General features: G+C 46.5%; 1 protein-coding gene across 1 annotated transcript in view; it reads right to left on the reverse strand.

The window, feature by feature from the left end:
• The window catches only part of LOC142260719 (uncharacterized), an 81,499-nt gene that overhangs the window by 17,155 nt on the left and 45,681 nt on the right, over positions 1 to 18,663 (reverse strand). The gene's annotated exons all lie outside the window — the stretch shown is intronic.

Raw genomic sequence — 18,663 nt, forward strand, 5'->3', positions numbered from 1 at the left:
TGTGCTCAAGTACGCTCGGTGCTCAGCCCGGTGTGAGACCCTTGCAGGGTTTGATTGGTTCACACTGGGGATAACAACAGCGTGATTGGATGTAGTGTGCACAAACAAAAAAACCCGCCCTCCCCTGGAAGTGATGTGTTTATGACTACTTGTGGGCGGAGACCCGAACTGCCAATCAGTGACTTCAAATAAAGTTCAGGTCATGTCCAGGTCCAAAACCGATCTTTAAAAAAGTTCAACTGGACCAGCAGTACCTGAGCTCATCTCTAATCATCACTTAATAATAATAAATGTGCAAGTCTGATATTGCTGTAATCACACTGACCTGGAGAATCACACTGACCGCTCACTTTCAGCCAATCAAGGAATGTAGTAAAAACAACACTAAAAGAATAATGGTGGAATTACTTTTTTTTTAACCATTTCACCGTACTTTGACTTTTTACTTAATTTCCAGGTAAAATCTATCTTTGTACCGTGTTAACCAGTAGAGATAAAGTTTAAAAGAACTGAGAGTCCTCAGTGGTTGATGCCTTTTAATGGCTAACTGAAAAGATGGTAATAATAGCAGCTTTTGAGACTACTCAGGTCTCTTCATCAGGCTCAGTATAACATAAAATCTGAAGAGTCACATATTTATACACAACAGGACATAGAATAGTGCAGTAAAAAAGACAAGTTATGTGAAGCAGAACTATCAATATGGGAAGGGGACAATCAGTTGTGTCAGTAAATATTGCAGCAGTTCATAGATAAGGAGTGTGAAAGTTTTATTGTCCTCTGATTGAGGTCTGGTCCAGAGTTGTGATGCCCCCAGATGCTCTGAGGAGCACATTTCTTAATTGATGTAAAAAGACATAAATCCATGTGACACTTTCATTCCTGCTCTGAATGTGTCACCGGTCATCATAAGTTTGTGTCCCAGATTCTCCTGTCTCTCTGGATTTTGAAGTTTCCTTTCAATACCAGTAATTTCTTGTCCATTATGCTGTGGTCTGGGTTACAAAACAAAAAAACAAACAGATTACAAGAGCCACCAATATCAAGAAACTATCTCCTACATTATAAAACTAAAGAAGAAAAACAACTGGGTACCTCTTGTGATCACCTACAATCCAAATCTGGAGGTGTAAAGGCTGCTTTACACCTTACAATTTCTCGTGCGATTGCATTTGCGATCGCACCCGCCCCCATCGTTTGTGCGGCACGGGCAATTTGTTGCCACAGCTGATTGTCCCCTTGCCATACTGATAGTTCTGCTTCACATAACGTGTCTTATTTACTGCACTATTGTATGTCCTGTTGTGTATAAATATGTGACTCTTCAGATTTTGTGTTATAATGAGCCTGATGAAGAGACCTGAGTAGTCTCAAAAGCTGCTATTATTATCATCTTTTCAGTTATCCATTAAAAGGTATCAACCACTGAGGACTCTCAGTTCTTTTAAACATTTTTGTTTACTTAATCTCCAGTACATTTTTATGGTAAAATGAAAAACTATGAGTCATGTTTAAAAAAATCCCAATCCTTCATACGGCAATGTGGGTGGAAAAATAAAAGAACAATTGCTCTCGGAATAAGAGTAGGAAAATACATAAGAGCAAAAACAAAACATTTCCAAGTTTTTCAGTTAAGAACAGGGCAATGGAATTAGGATTCAAGGTATTCTTGTTTCTAATAGAAGCAGAGGGGCCCAGCATTGATTCATATGGGGCCTGTGCGATTTCTTTCTGTTGTTTATTGTAAGAATAAAAGAAAATGTTCACATGGCTTCTGTACAGCCCGCGTGGACTACTGACCTGGCCTCTGCATCGGGGTCCTCATCTCAAGACTCTAGTGATACGGCACAGTGAGAGCGCTTGTACGGAAATCAGATCACGGAGACAAGTGTGACCGTAGCGGGGTCCCTCTTATACAAGGGTCACAGAGCTCCATAGATGGTGTACAGATCTGTGCACTCGCTGACGCGCACAATTTACCACCCATTCCTTGTATGAAGGCAGCAAAATATTGAACATTAACCCAATTACAAAATGTGTCCACATTATATTTTACTCCTAAACTAGAAAAATTATGTAAATAACAAAGTTTAGATATTCTTTCCTGGTTTTGGAGCTCGTAGACTTTACACGTCCGGGCCATCTGACTCCTACTCTGCAGTGATGTTCTACAATGTCATTACATAGTAGGACAGCTACACGCAAACAAGTAGCAACGGAGAGGAAATCCGTCCGTCTCTACATAAGGCACAGACGGTTTATTACTGCCTCTGCCTTCTCTGTCACTGTATACACAGCTCTGCAGTGCAATGCAGCTGGAACGGTGAGGGACCTGACACAGACACATATCTCTATGTGAGAGCCCATCCACCATTGGTACTTGCCAACTGTAATTGTTTGGGGTCTGGTTTGGGGGAGGTTTGCTTTCTTTTGAAGCTATCTGCTTTCTTTTGGGGTGCCTGCTTTCTTTGATGACGAGTCCTGCTGTATTGTTTAATTTTTTGGAGTAGGGCTTATATTTCAAGTATACTCAAAAAAAGGCCCAAAAATCCTACAAGGGCTTATTTTCCGGGTAGGTCTTATTTTTGAAAGAAGAGCTGACGGTGCCTCCTCCCCCATACACAGAGGATATGGTCACTGCGGAGTCATTATGTCAGCCCCAGTTACCAGGGAATTAAGATGAAAATACAAATTCTTAACTCCTTATTTTCCCACCAATATCACTCGACAATAAAAACTCGATGCTGAAGTTGGTTTCTTATTTGTTTGTTTTTTTCTGTTTTTTTACATGTTAAACAGCAAACACAAAAAATAACAATAATAGAAAACAATGCAGTGCGGAGTCCGTTAACCCTTTCAATAACGCCCTTCGGAGCCACTTTTATACCGATTTTTGTGCCAGTTTTATCATTTTTGTGGCTGCTTTTCACTGTATTCACATCTGGGCTCCGCACTGCAGTGTAAGGTATTGTTTTATTTTTGTAGATAAAGACCTGTCAAAAAGACCCCAAAAAAACAGAAAAAATAAGAAACCGACTTCAGCGTCGTCATAAAAACAAAGAAAAGACGACGACAGAAAATGAAGAACAAAATACTAGAGACCCTGCACCTACCTCCACCTGCAGAGCCGCACACTAGATATATGGCTGCTCTGTGCTTACAGGACCTGTGATGATGTCACATGGAGGGGAGGAGTCAGGGGTCACATGATCAGCTCCTCAGTGTATGCAGGGCTCTGCTGTGCTGGGTGTCATGGTGCTGGATGAGGGGAGGTTATGTCAGGGGGTCACAGTGAGGTAATGGAGGCTGTATGTAGACAGGACACATCCTGGGAGCCGTGGACGGACATGGAGCAGATATCCTGGAAATCCAGGGATGAGCAGTGAAGTCTGAGGGGGCAGTGGCCACAGCTGTTTCTAGATTGTTCCAGAACTATTTACCACGGCCACAGTAAGCGAGGGTCACTGAGCTTGTGAGGGGCAGTAAAGTCTGAGGGGGAGGGAAGTGCATAGTATAAGCACAATATCATAGTGTGACACAAGAGAATAGTTTGGAGTTTTCCTTACAAGTTTTCCATAGTTTTTTGCTTTTATCTGTACTGTTCATCCCCATTTAATAGCGGCTCCATGGACAATGCTACCAGGTGTGTGTCTTGTCAGATGTATGCCTGCCTTGAGCAGCCGTTGGAGGGTGAATATGTCTGCTCTCGATGCCAGCGTGTTACATATTTGGAAGCCCAGGTAACTGATCTAGATATGAGCTCACAACACTCAGGAGCATTGCAAACCTGGAGAGGAGTTTAGAGCTCACTGAGCGGCTCTGGCTGGGGCCAGTGCTATGGAGGAGGGTGGAGGTGGGGAAGGTCAGGACCCAGAGGTAGGTAGCTGGGTAACAGAAGAAGAGGTAGGGGGAAAAGTGTCAGGGAGCCCAGTCCTGATCTGGCACAACATAGTAAATATGCCTATGTGGCTGATGTTGGGAATGCAGGGCCAGGACTAGGATCACTACAGCAGGACGTTGCTCCTAGCAACCAGGAAAACAAGTACTGTAGGAAGGAGGGAAATAGGAGTGCACAAAGGCCAGACAGATGGTGGTGGTAGGGAACTCTATCATTAGGCGGACAAACAGGGTCATCTGTCGCCGAGAACATGAATGCTGAACAGTGTGTTGTCTGCCTGGTGCTCGGGTTCAGTATATTGCGGACCGGATCGACAGATTGCTGGGTGGGGCTGGGGAAAACCCAGCGGTCATGGTGCACATTGGTACTAATGACAACGTTAGAGGAAGGTGGAAGTGTGACGCCCTGGCCTATCAGGACGTCACAGGGTATTGTGCAATCTGCCCTTCTGTACAGTACCCATCTCCTCCTTGGTTACGGGTCCCTAACCTTTGCTGTTGCCAAGATCAAGCTGATTAAAATCCTGGGAACACTCTGCACCACACCCACCAGACATACTAGTGGACAGCCTGAGTGGAATAGGGTCGGCTGGGGGTTCTTTAAGGGAGGGTCAGGAGTGTAAAAGAGGAGCAGTGTAGTGTTAGAGGGGAAAGAGAGAGGAGGTCAGGAGCAGGGCTCCTTAGAACTACTATGTGGCAGATATTGGGCTGGACCCCTGGTCGCAGGGGATCGTGACAAGGGGCACGGACTGTCGAGGAGGACAGCCGGCGGCCTTGTGCCATCACCGGGCAGGGGTCAGGGCATGATGGGGTACGTGGATACTAGGTCAGGGAGAAGCTTCAGGCGTCCTGACAACCTACCCGACAAGGACGGAGCCTTCAAGATCTGTTCTCTACCTGCTCCAAAATCTGGGTACTAGCCCAACGAGGGGGATAGGACTTCTCATTATACGGTCCAGAAAATCCCAAGCGTGAACCCTGAGAGCAAGCTCACCCAGTTAGCCATACTGGTGAGCGGGACCTGATAGTTTCAAGCTAGAGGGACCATCAAGAGGAAACAGGTGCCAAGGTTAAGGTAACAGGCTAACAAGCAACACCAAAGGGCAAGGGATCCAGGCGTGCTCCCCCCAAGAGGCAGCGGTGTCCAGAACTTTGGTTTACTACAGTTGTCGGTGTCAGCGTTATTGGACTGAGTGAGTACAAAGTGACCCTTACCTCCCCAACGGCACCTCACTACCACTATCACCGAGTCCCGGGGCATCCCCCCTACCCGTGGAGGGGTTAAACACCTTGCTGCCTGCACCAATGCCACCGGGTACTCCCATTCGCAGCGGTGGTACTCCATCTTACCACACACCATGGGTGGCATCACGAACTTTCCAATCCATCCCCTGTACATAACCCCCCTTCATTGGAGGAGCCGCACGACCTCCGGTTCCGTAGCCCTCTCGAGCCACCGCGGAACCGGATCTGAGCAGCCCGGCTGCTGACGCGGGGGCGGCACAGAATGTCCTTAAAAATGATTACAGGGAACAAGAAGAGAAGCTGAAGTCCAGGACCTCTGGTGTTTTCAGAAATACTACCAGTGCCACAGGGGTCAGTAGAAAGATAGCGGGAGCTTAGGGAGATAAATACATGGCTTAGAAATTGGTGCAGTAAGGAAGGGTTTCAAGAATTAAGCCATCTTCTCAGTTGGCAACAGGTTCTACGGTAGGGACGAGCTGCACCTCAATGGGGATGGTGCAGCTGTGCTGGGGGAGAAAATGGTCAGATGGAGGAGCTTTTAAACTAGGATCTGGGGGGTGGGAGGGTAGTGGAGCAAATAAGGGGATAGATAGAGCAGATAGAGACAGTGAGATGGTAGGAGGTCAATGAAGGAACAGGGGGGCTGGGACATGCAAGGAAAGTACGGAGGCAAGGAGTAAGGAATGTGTTAATAGTATTAAATGTTTACTGGCAAATGCAAGAAGTCTTGCAAACAAAGTGAATGAATTGGAGACACTTATGTCAACCATGGATTACGATCAGGGCCGGATTAAGGTTGGTGGGGGCCCCTGGGCAGAAAATCTGGTGGGGGCCCAATAACGTTAACATTTTAACCATAACAGTAGAGCACGAACTGTAGCATTTAGATATAAATACTGCACCTCAGTCTCACATTCCCCCTCCTCAGCATACTGTGCCCTCACACTGGCCCCCATGCTGCCCCTTCTCTATACTGCTTATCCCCCCTCCCCAACTACCCAGTCTCCATTCTATGCCCCTCACACTTTTCTTTCTCAATACTGTCCACTTACAATTTTCTCCCAACATACTGCTGCCTCACATTTTCCAATGGTGCCCCCCTGATTGCTGTGCAGGGGCAGATATGCCGCATGCCCCCCAAAGGTACGCCCCTGTACAGTGTACAGGAGAATACATGACTGGTACACGCAGGGCCGGCTCCATGTTTTTGTAGGTCCTGGGCGAAAGAGTCTCAGTGGGCCCCATCCACACATAGACATGCACAGATACTGTACATACACATACAGGCATACGTACACATACATATTTAAAGACAAATTCACAAAAACACATATAAACAGACATAAATCTAGACACAGTCATACACACCGACATACATAGATGACACATAGATACGCATCACACATGCACACACAGACACATTTTTATATTTTTATCTAAATTTTAATATTGGGAAGCCAGCAACAGCCTCATTCACCTCCCCGCTTGTCTCCATCCAACTCCTCCTGGGTATGTGTCTGTGCCACGCTGATTGGTTGCTGACACTAACAGACATGGCCGCACATAGAGAACACTAACACTGCTGTATATACATCACAAGAGAGGCTGGGGACATCCATATTACTGAGGAAAGGGGTACATAGCAATGGGGGGCATACAGCTCTAGAGGGGGTCAGTGGCTCTGAGGTGGGGGGGACAAAGAGCTCTGAGGTGGGGGGATGACATGCAGCTCTGGGGATATACAGCTCTGGGGTGTAGAGGACATACAACTCTGGGGGTATAGTATTATGCAGCCCCCATATTCCTCCATATAGTGTTATGAAGCTCCCATAGTCCTCCATATAGTATTATGCAGCCCCCCATGTAGCACTATGCAGCCCCCATATGGCACTATGCAGCCCCCATATGGCATTATGCAGCCCCCATATGGCACTATGCAGCCCCCATATGGCACTATGCAGCCCCCATATGGCACTATGCAGCCCCCATATGGCACTATGCAGCCCCCATATGGCACTATGCAGCCCCCCATATAGTACAATGCACACCCATATAGCATTAGGCACCCTCATGTAGTACACAGCCCCTATATAGCACAGTGCAGACCCAGATAGCATTAGGCATCCTCACATAGTACACAGCCCCTATATAGCACAGAGCAGACCAAATAATATTAAGCACCTTCACATAGTACACAGCCCCTATATAGCACAGTGCAGAGCCAGATAGCATTAGGCATCCTCACGTAGTATACAGCCCGTATATAGCAAAAAGCAGACCCAGATAGCATTAGGCATCCTCATATAGTGTACAGCCCGTATATAGCACAGTGCAGAACCAGATAGCATTAGACACTCACGTAGTTCACAGCCCGTATATAGCACAGTGCAGAACCAGATAGCATTAGACACTCACGTAGTTCACAGCCCCTATATAGCACAATGCAGACCAGCTAGCATTAGGCACCTTCATGTAGTATACAGCCCCTATATAGCACAGTGCAGAACCAGATAGCATTAGGCACCTTCATGTAGTATACAGTCCATATATAGCACAGTGTAGAACCAGATAGCATTAGGCACCCTCATGTAGTATACAGCCGCCATATCATTTAATGCACCCCCATGGTCGTCTGGCCACAGTGATTGTACATACTCACTTCTCCTCGTTCCCCCGCTCCTCCTGTCTCCTCAGCGCGTCCACTGCTGTTGCTTTCTCTGACCTCTCAGCAGGCGCGCAGTGATCACGTCACCACTCTCTGCTGCAGAGCTGTCAGAATGCCGACAGACACAGTGGGGAGAATGATGAGAGTGAGCGCGCCGCTCCATCTCATCATTGCTCTCAATTGTATCGGCAGCTGCGATGCCGATACAATTGAAAGCGCGATCCTCGGCGGGGGGAGGCAGCGCGGGCACCGGGCCCCCCTTACTAGCGCTACGCCACTCCTGCCACCGCGAGTGGGCCCCCTCGGCATTTGACCGGGTTTACTGTGATACAGACACCAGATGTTATAGAATATACACATTATTATATACCATCTGATGTGTGTACACAGTATATCACACTGCTCTGTACACTGGATGTGATATACCATGTACACAGATATACAATACCCTGCACTGATCACACCTGGACCTACAGGACCTCACATATTCTATATGTAATATGGGCCATATAGTATAATGTGTGCTGCAGGCTCAGATGTGATCAGTGCAGGATTCTGTGTAGTGATGTTTGTGCTGGAGATCAGTGTGAGTTATTGCAGGGGAGGGATGAGGCTGCAACCGATGACCCGGCACTGACAGCCCGACCTGATCTGCTGCAGTTCAGACTCTGGCAATAACTCACACTGATCCCAGGCAGAGCTGCCGCTGACACTATGGAATCCGGTCTGGTGTTATCACCGGCGTCCTGCTCCCTCCTCACTGCAGCCTCCTGCCCGGCACCATGATTAATGACCTCATACTTACCGGGATCCACTGAGACCTCCGGTCCTCCCACAAGCTCCTCTACGGCAGGAACTTACAAGCAGCAACAGGTGCGCGGTGACGTCATCCTAGCAGACGCAGCCCACAGAGCGTGCAGTGGGCGTGTCTGCAGAAAAGTGACGGCCGGGATTGAAATTCTTTAAAGGTACAGTGCGGTCCTGAACCACACTGCGGCGTTAATAAAATGGCGCCCACACTGATGGTGGTGGGGGCCCCCTCAGAAGCTCTTGTGGTGGGGGACCCTGGGCGGGAGCCCCGTCTGCCCCGCCTATAATCCGGCCCTGATTACGATGTGGTGGGCATTGTTAAAGAATGAATCTGATTTAAAAGATTAGATTATTATTATTATTGTTTGAATTTGCTACACCTAACATAGAATAACATCTAGACATGTGTGAAGGCCATATTCAGTGTAATGTACCTTTAAATATAAAATGATATATTAGGTACTGGTATATTGCACAATGAACCAGTCCTTATCTCTGAGAGTGTCCCCTGATGCACATGGCTCTGCTGTTCCACATTACATAAATTCATATTAAAAAGGTCCCTAGATTATGTAAGAACAAGATAAAGACCATCTTGGAGCATGCAGCATGCCAAGAATATTATCTTGCCATCCATTTGATTCAGGTGGTCTCTGATTTCTGCAATACTACCTGTAGTACCCGGGTGTTGCCCGGGATAGTAACTGTCTCTCTGTGTCTCTCCCAGTCTCTGTCTGTGTGTCGCTGTCTGTCGCTGTCTGTCTGTCTCTTTCCTTGTCTGTCTGTGTATATGTCTCTGTCTGTCTATTTCTATCTCTGTCTGTATTTGTATCAGTCTGTCTGTCTCTATCTCTGTGTGTCTCTATGTGTGTGTCTGTCTTTTTCCCCGTCTGTCTCTTTCCCATCTTTCCAGGTCTGTCTCTTTCCAGGTCTGTCTCTTTCCCCATCTGTCTCTTTTCCCGGGCTGTCTCTTTTCCAGGGCTGTCTCTTTGCCCGCCTGTCTCTTTCCCCAGCTGTCTCTTTTCAGGGCTGTCTCTTTTCAGGGCTGTCTCTTTGCCTGTCTGTCTCTCCTTCCAGGGCTGTCTCTTTCCAGGGCTGTCTCTTTCCAGGGCTGTCTCTTAGCCCAGCTGTATCTTTCCAGGGCGGTCTCTTTCCAGGGCTATGTCTTTCAAGGGCTGTCTCTTAACCCAGTTGTCTCTTTCCAGGGCTGTCTGTCTGTCTCTTTCCCCATCTGTCTCTGTCTGTGTCTCTGTCTGTCTTTTTCTGTCTCTGTATCCATCTCTCCACCGACATCATATAACCTCACTCATAAGCTTCAACTAACAGTTTATTTTGTTCCTATATCAACCACTGACAGTTGCTATTAATAACCTATAGCTCCCACCTCCATTCAGTTTAATGGCGGCAGGATTTTAGAGACTAACTGTAAAGCACTGGGTTAAATTTTTATGTCAAAACATAGTCTATGACGTTCCCTGGGTCACATGAGGCGTCTGTGCAAAATTTCGTGATTGTAAATGCGACGGTGCGGATTCCTTTAGCGGACATACACACACACACATACACTCAGCTTTATATATTAGATTTCACATGAACCAATCAGTTTAAATCATAAACAAGGGTGTAACCAATCATTATGTAATAGTGTTGGGATTGACCAATGAATGTTGGAGTACAATGACTAACATTTTAGAGCTTTTCAATAAGGCTACTTTCACACATCCGGATTTTTGCTCTGCGGCACAATACGGCGTTCTGCAGAAAAAACGCAACCGGCTTTTGTAACGCCGGTTGTGGTTTTTTTTGCATAGACTTACATTAGTGCCGTATTGTGCCGCAGGGGCTTGCGTTCGGTCCGGTTTTTGCCGCATGCGGCAGATTTAGCCGATGCCGCGGCCGGATCGAACGTTCCCTGCAACGTTTTTTGCTCCGGCAAAAAACACCGCATCCAGCCGCTGCGGCGCATTTTTCAATGCATACCTATGGAGGCCGGATGCGGCGCAATGCGGAAAAAACCGCATCCGCTCGCCGCATGCTGTTTTTTCCACTGCGCATGCTCAGTAGCATGCCGCAACCGGAAAAAAACGGACGGGCCGCATGTAAAAACTTATGCAAAGGATGCGGTGTTTTCGCCGCATCCGTTGCATAGTTTTCACAGCCGGATTGAGCCGCAGTGCTCAAACCGGATGTGTGAAAGTAGCCTAAATGACCCTCTGGGCACTTGCTCAGATGAGGAACCACACGACTGTCATCTGTTATTGCTGACTACCTCCCGCCGACAAAGCATTCATTGGGCACGTGGCTTGGCTGATTGCCATAACAGTTTTTGGTGGAGAATTGCGGCCTCACAACATTGCCCCCCCCTTCCCCGACGGGAACAAGACTGGACGCAAGACAAACCGCGGTTAGTAACCCTTTGTGTTACTGACTGCCTCCTGTGCTGTCCTTGTGGTTTGGGGTGTGTCGTCCAGGCATCCTGCTGCCTAGTACCCAATGAGTGTTGCTTTATATGTGCTATTGTCTGTAGGTGTATGAGACTGTGAGTGTGTGTAATAAGCCTCTTACGGGGGAGGCTGAGAGAAGGGGCCCAGTATACAGGGGTCCAACCATAAGAAAGTTAGGGCCCCTGCGATTCTGCGAGCTGACCCACGTGAGGCGCCTTCGGCCAGGGACTGTTACCTGTTTGTTTTTGTCTATACTTAGGTACACCCGCCGAGATTGCTGTGTACTGTATAGCAGTTTAAACTGAGGGTCTGAAACTCTAACATTAATGTGTAAAGACCTACCTGTACCCTGGCACGTGTTTGAAGGATGTGATAGACCAGGTCTGTCGCTCTTTGAACTTGATAGACTAACTTAGTGGAGACTGAGGTGAGTATAAGATCTAGATGCACATCACTATAGGCAGGGAACGGTCGTACACCATTTGAGGCTTCCATTCAGAAGGGACGGAGCTGCTGGGTACGAGCCAGGGACTTTGTGGTTTCTCTGTGTGTGATAACCTTATAACTTTGTGTGATTGTAAAAATGTTGCAACAAGTGAAGACTCATTGCAATGTCTGTAACTGACTTTTTGACTGACTGGCAGTTTTGCTGACAGGTTGTGATTTCTTCTATGTGTGTATATGGATGACTTGCCATTCGTGATGAGCACTGTCGGTGTAAAAAAATAAATGCCCTGCATATTTTTTCTTTAAATATGTGATAAGATGCATGAGAAATAGACTTAAAAAAATGTAAAAATAAAAAGATGTATTTTATATTGAGTAAAAATGATTGACAAAAATAGAACAGTTCATTAGTTCAGTTACAGAAATGAAAAATAGTATTCGTTAGCTTACATGAGGAGTTAAATAATAGTCAATTTCTTTACTAAATCAGTAGAAGTCTTCATTCATCTTTCCCTGGTTCCTGAATGGCTAGGCTATGGTGATATGTGTAGGCCTGCCACCATGTGTTCCATCGTGGATCTTCCTGCGCATCCGACATGCTGCTGCTATGACCATGCGGAGAAAAGTGACCCCCCCCCCCCACTTTAGAATTGTCATGTTATATATGCAGCTGTTCAAAACCATATAGGGAGATTCTGATGAACACATGATGTAAGCTTCAAAGATAGATAAGACTATGTCAGTATATATATGTATATATATATTCAATGCAGACTCAAAATATTAATTTCTAAGTAATAAGTACCGTTATCAATAAGTTCTGCCATCTATAGATTTATTATGTGGATGTATTATATATTATAAATTATTTGAGAAATGTGAACTTTTTACAATACCCCCTATGGAGGGAAAATTTACATGAGACTCACCAAATAACTTAATACATCATTAAGATAACAGATCTTCTTTCCTACATTGGAGATAGTGGATTAACGTCAATAATAATGATGAAAATAATAATCAATTTTGCATTATTCATGTTGTATATTCAGCAATATAATGATGTGGATTCATGTTATGGTAGGCTGTGACTTATAATCATATAAAATACATAATTATACTTTGCTAAATCTAAAAAGATGCTAAACTGATCCAGTCATCATCTGATGTCATCTGGCCTGGTGTCTTCTTATATCTGATGTCATCTGTCCTGGTGTCTTCTTATCAACTGATGTTTGTTAATTATTTTCGGCATAAACACAGTGCTTTGAAATAGATCCTTTGATAAAAGCTGAATGGTTATCGATTTGATACAGTCCATTATTGGAACTTTTCCTTTTAACCTCTTTAGCCCCAAGCCTATTTTGACCCTAAAGACCAGGCCACTTTTTGCAATTTTGACCAGTGTCACTTTATGAGGTTATAACTCTGGAACGCTTCAACGGATCCCGGTGATTCTGAGATTGTTTTTTCGTGACATATTGGGCTTCATATTAGTGGTAAATTTAGGCCGATATTTTTGCGTTTCTTTGTGAAAAAAACGGAAATTTCGTGAAAACTTTGTAATTTTCAAACTTTGAATTTTTATGCTCTAAAACCAACGAGACATATGACACAAAATAATTAATAAATAACATTTCCCACATGTCTACTTTACATCAGCACAATTTTTTGAAAAAAATAAATAAATTAAAGAAGTTATAGGGGTTCAAAAATTATGAGCAATTTCTCATTTTTACAACAAAATTTACAAAGCCACTTTTTTTAGGAACCACATCACATTTGAAGTGATTTTGAAAGGTCTACATGACACAAAACACCCAAAAGTGACACCATTCCAAAAACGGCACCCCTCAGGCTACTCAAAACCACATTCAAAAAGGTTATTAACCCTTCAGGTTCTTCACAGTAACTAAAGCAATGTGGAAGAAAAAAATGAACATTTTACTTTTTGCAACAAAAATGTTAATTTAGCCTCAAATATTTCATATTCACAAGGGTAGCAGGATTAAATTAACTCCCAAAATTTGTTGGGCAATTTCTTCTGAGCACGCAGATACCTCATATGTGGCGAAAAACCACTGTTTGGACTCAGAAGGGAAGGAGCATCATTTGACTTTTTGAACAGAAAATTAGCTGGAATCGTTAGCCGCACCATGTTGCGTTTGGAGAGCCCTGAGGTGCCGAAACAGTGGAGCTCCCCCACATGTGATCCCATTTTGGAAACTAGACCCCTCTTGGAATTTATCTAGATGTTTATTGAGCACTTTAAACCTCTGGGGGCTTTACAAAAGTTAATAAAGTTGAGCCGTGAAAATAAAAAAAACAATTTGCCACGAAATTGTTACTTCAACCAGGTAGCTTATTTTCACAAGGGTATCAGGAAAAATTGCACCATAAAATGTATGGTGCAATTTCTCCTGAGTAGACAGATACCTCATATGTGGTGGAAATCAAATGTTTGGGCGCACAGCAGGGCTTGGAATGCAAGGAGCGTCATTTGACTTTTCAAACGCAAAATTGTCTGGAATAATTAGCGTATTCAATGTTGTGTTTGGAGACCCCCTGAGGTGCCGAAACAGTGGAGCTCCCCCACATGTGACCCCATTTTGGAAACTAGACCCCCATGGCATAAAAAAAAAATCAGGGCGCACGCACTGATGTGCTGCAAAAAGGGGTGGGGACTAGGTGGGATGTAAAAAAGAAGTCCTGTCCAAAGTCAAATACGACTGCAGGACGCTTGCTGATCAGGTACTTAATTGTTCAAGTTTTGTCTTTTTTTTTTTTTTTTTTATTTGGAGTGCATAAAAAAAAGCAAAAACTCGAGCAACAATTACGTACCTGATCAGCCAATCACGTAGCTGATCAGCACTTGGTGGCAAGCAGGTGGGAGAGGAAGGGGGGGAGAGGGAGTGGGAGATGCGATTGGGGATAGTTAGAAAAGAGCCACGAACAATACTTACAGGATGAATCAGAACAGCAGCAAGATCACAGGAGAGATGGCAGCAGATGGGGGTGCGGCAGATGGGGGGGTAGCGTCAGATAACGGGAGCATCGGTGGATGTGAGACGGCGGCGGCTGGGAGAGGGTAGCGGCGGATGGGAGAGGGCACAGTGGATGCAAGAGCGTCGGAGGATGGAGAGAAAGGGTGGGATTGTGGGGTGTGGGGGGGGAAGGGGAGTGGGAGGTGAGATTGGGTATAGTTACCTTACAGGATGAATCTACGCAGCAGGATGGGATAGGTGGGAGAGGTGGGAGAGGGGGCAGCAGATCACAGGGGTGAGAGGTGAGGGAGCGCAGATCACGGGAGTGACAGGTGACCGGAGAGTGGGCAGCAGATCACATTGGTGACAGGTGAGCGGAGCACAGATCATGGGGGTGACAGGTGAGGGAGCACAGATCACGGGAGTGACAGGTGAGGGAGCACAGATCACGGGGGTGAGAGGTGGGGGGTAGCAGACAGATGACGGGTGTGACAGGTGAGGGAGCACAGATCACAGGGGTGACAGGTGAGGGAGCACAGATCACGGGGGTGACAGGTGAGGGAGCATAGATCACGGGGGTGACAGGTGAGGGAGCATAGATCACGGGGGTGACAGGTGAGGGAGCACAGATCATCGGGGTGACAGGTGAGGGAGCACAGATCACGGGGGTGAGAGGTGGGGGGAGCGGACAGCAGATCACGGGGCTGACAGGTGAGGGAGCACAGATCACGGGGGTGATAGGTGAGGGAGTACAGATCACTAGGGTGACAGATGAGGGAGCACAGATCACGGGGGTGAGAGGTGAGTTGAGCGGGCAGCAGATCACGGGTGTGAGAGGTGAGGGGGCGGGCAGCTGATCACGAGGAGGAGGGGGCGGGCATCCGATCACGGGGGTGAGTGGGCAGGCAGCCGATCACGAGGGGAAGGGGGCGGGCAGCCGATCACGGGGGTGAGAGGTGGGGGTGAGGGCAGCAGATCGAGGAGAGTGGTGGCAGATGAAGGAGGGCGGCGGATCAGGAGGCTTTTCGCCGGTTTGATACAGTACAATGGCAGCGTGGCAACTTCTGGGTCCCATGCTCCGGTCACATGACAGCATGGAACCGGAGCTTGTCACCCTGCCATTGTACTGTATACACTGCATTGGCATGCTCGCTCCAGGACCGACAAGTGAAGCTGAGGGGGGCGGTCACCGACAACAGGTCCACGATGATTGGAGAAATCGGTCACAAGGCCGGTCTCTCTAATCAGAGCTGCTGGAGCTGGGGGGAGGGTGATCCAGCTGAGGTCACCCAACTCCAGCCAATAGTCAGTGCTATAGATGCATTGATCATGGCTGGATTTCAATGTTTCAGCCATTTTCAATGGCTGAAACGTTACAGTGGCTATGATTGGCTGAGCGGCGTTCGTCAGCCAATCACAGCCTCCGTAGGTCCGGCGAGGAGGCACCACCCCTCCTGAGGTCAGGTCCCCTCCTTCCCGAATCTGAGGTTTGTGTGAACCGATCGCAGTCAACGGGGCTCCGGTGCGCAATTTCACCATGACGGATACATCCGTCACGGGTCTTTAAGTACCAGGGCACCATGACAGATATATCCGTCAAAGGTCGTGAAGGGGTTAAAGAAAATGATGGGTCCTGGATAAGCCAGGAAACAAGTCAGAGATATTTGGGAAAAGTACCCACTCATAATTTAAAAATTAGTTTTTCACTAAAAAAGCCACCCCATTAGTAAGCACTGGAAACCAGTATTGTAATAAGCAACCCTGTCTTCAGAGATATGTGCATGAAACTAATTGGTCCAGAGCATATACATTTGAAGATGGTAATACTGATATTTGCACAAATCATAGTGCAATATATGTAGATCCAGAAACAGAGGAAGGGCAGCTTGGTGACGGGGCAGCGGAAATGACAATAGCCATTAATACTGAACCATATTGCATACCTCTACAATATTATAAATCAGTTACTACCAACCTGGCGGATTCTTGGTGTCTGCATGAAGAGACTGTGTGATTTATTTCAGTGATTATGGCATTATTAAATGAGTATCAATTTGAACTCCCAAAAGGTATATACATTGTCTGTGGGGAAAAAGCCTATAGATGGATTCCCAAAGGGGCAGAGGGAACCTGCACATTAGCTAGATTAAAACCAGGCAACATGGGTATGGGAGGATGATGATTTCACATGCAAAAATATTCCTCAGCACATGCTTGCAAAGCGTGATGCTGAGTCAAAATCAGATAAACAGACATACAAACATTTATTCCGTACCCCATGGTATGCACAAGCGGGTATGGTTCTGACCGGCCCATTGGGAGTAATGTTCAGAACAATGAGAAATGCCCAAATGATTCAAGAATTTGGAGATATTTTTGATAATATAACTGATCTCCTATTTGATGCATTAAATATAGAATTAGCATATACAAAACAGCTTATTATCATAACCAATCAACACTCAATGGTGCTTGATAGTGTTGAGCGGGAAGGCAATAATCCGGGGCCGGCGGGTCGTTAACAGACTTAAAAATAAGTCCGATCCGCTCCGGAATCCGGTGCCCATATAAGTCAATGGGGACCGGAATCCGGAGGGTTAAAACATTTGTGGAGGGGCTAAGGGGCTGGGAACGAGCGCGGCATACTCACTGAGGCGCTGTCATGGCGACACACTCCTTCCGGGTCACGCTGTTACCTTCCGGAGCCGACAATTCAATATTCATGGTTTTCCCCGCCCACCGGTGTGTGTTGGTTGCAGATAGACACGCCCCCATCCTGAGTGGCAGCGTGTCAGCTAACTGCAACCAATCACAGGCGCCAGGACGGCCGGTGGGCGGGGAAAGCAGTGCACTGTCGGTCACGGTGGTAAACACACTCGGCAGCACAGTTATAGCGCTCGGCTGCAGCCCCAGCCGTCGCGCAGTATCTGTGCTGTTTATCCATTGCCCGGAGTCACACGTGCGAGGTTGCTGGGTGCTGCCAGAGCCCCTCGCACCTGTGATTCCAGTGAAAGTAAAAAAACAAACAAAAAAAAACGACGTGCGGTACCCCTAATCTTCACATCCAGCCAAGATAACGCCGGTCGGGGGCTGGTACATACTCAGCCCGCAGCCGTCCGGTATGTCGCATCTGTTAGATGCGACATACCGGTGTGCGATACCGGCTCTTCCCGCTGGCGTGATGCGGTGCCAGTCGGGGTAATAGCAGGGGTTAGTAGGGGCACATAGCTGCTGCTAAACCCTAGGTTTGTGATGGTACAGGCGTCTGTCAGATACCTGCATCACACAAACCTGTAAGTGACAGTAAATAAACACAGAAAAATCCTTTATTTGGAATAAAATACAAACACTCCTCCTTCACCTCTTTATTACCCCCAAACACCCTGCAGCTCCGACGTAATCCACACGACGTCCCACGCCGCTTCAGCTCTGCTACATCTGAATATCACAGAGAGCGGCACGAGCGACCGCTCTCTGTGAGCTCCAGAGAATGAATGAGTTGCGCATTGAGTGGTGACGTCACTCAGGTTATTTGCGGTCACAGATTGAGGTTCCCACGGTTCTTCATCTGCAATCGCAGGTAACCTGACCTCAGGTGGAGGTCACTGAGTTCACAGACCTGCATCTCCTAGCAGAAAAAGCGCATTTTTTTTTGGCTAAGAGATGCAGATTTTGTGCTGAAATTTTTATACCATATTCCTGCATCCAATCTAGACCTCCTGGCAAAAAAATCGCGGTGTTTTTTTTACATAGTTACATAGTTACTAAGGTTGAAAAAAGACCTAGGTCCATCTAGTTCAACCTTCCTCCACCAGTTCTACATTTGGTCACTAAGTCATTTATAACCAACAATGTTGTGTGTACTGAGGAAATCATCCAGCCCTTTTTTGAAAGCTGTTATAGTATCTGCCATTACTACCTCTTGTGGTAGGGTATTCCACAGTCTGACTGCTCTAACTGTAAAGAACCCTTTCCTATTTAGCTGTCGGAATCGCTTTTCTTCCACTCGCAGTGAGTGCCCTCTGGTCCTTAGTATTGTCTTCGGAAGAAATAAGTCATGTGCCAGTCCTTTATATTGACCACACATATATTTATACATGTAAATGAGATCTCCTCTGAGACGTCTTTTTTCTAAGCTAAACATATCTAACTTTTTCAACCTGTCATCATA

Source organism: Anomaloglossus baeobatrachus, unplaced genomic scaffold (assembly GCF_048569485.1).
Source record: "Anomaloglossus baeobatrachus isolate aAnoBae1 unplaced genomic scaffold, aAnoBae1.hap1 Scaffold_170, whole genome shotgun sequence".
Lineage (NCBI taxonomy): Eukaryota > Metazoa > Chordata > Amphibia > Anura > Aromobatidae > Anomaloglossus > Anomaloglossus baeobatrachus.